Genomic DNA, 556 nt, shown 5'->3' with positions numbered 1-556 from the left:
CCCCCCCCCCCAGAGCCATCTGCCTCACCGCGCCTTTGCCCCGAAAAGCAGCGGGCCGTACCGGCGCAGTAAGCCTGCGCAGCATCCCGAGGAGGCTCGGGAGCAGAGGCGAGACCCCCCTACGAGGCGAGGCGAGGCCAGCCCAGCCATCACCCCTTACTGACAAGGGGAGAGGGGCCGCCATCGCCGGACCCCCCCTCAGCCTGACAGGGCGGCACACGCCGCCCGCGATTCCCCACCCCACAGCGCAGGCGGCTCCCACGCCGAGACGTGGAACGGGAGCGGCGGCCGCGGGGCCTGCGCGCCCCCACACACACCCACCCGCCCGCCCCCCACACCGGGCGCCGCGGTTCCTGTCAGCGGCGGTTCCTGTCAGCGACGGGCCGAGGAACGCACGAACCGGACGGCACCGGGGCCGGGCCACCGGCCTCAACCCCTCCCCGCCTGACAACCGGCCACCAAGCGACTCCCCACCGCGCACCCCGAGCTCTGCGGCCGCAGACCCGGGGCGGCGGGGGAGGCTCACCGGCATGGCGGCGGCGCGCGGGCAGGGAGC

The sequence above is a fragment of the Haliaeetus leucocephalus genome, unplaced genomic scaffold (genome assembly GCF_000737465.1).
Source record: "Haliaeetus leucocephalus isolate CR32 unplaced genomic scaffold, Haliaeetus_leucocephalus-4.0 Scaffold656, whole genome shotgun sequence".
Taxonomy (NCBI): Eukaryota; Metazoa; Chordata; class Aves; order Accipitriformes; family Accipitridae; genus Haliaeetus; species Haliaeetus leucocephalus.
This window is presented reverse-complemented; position numbering follows the sequence as displayed.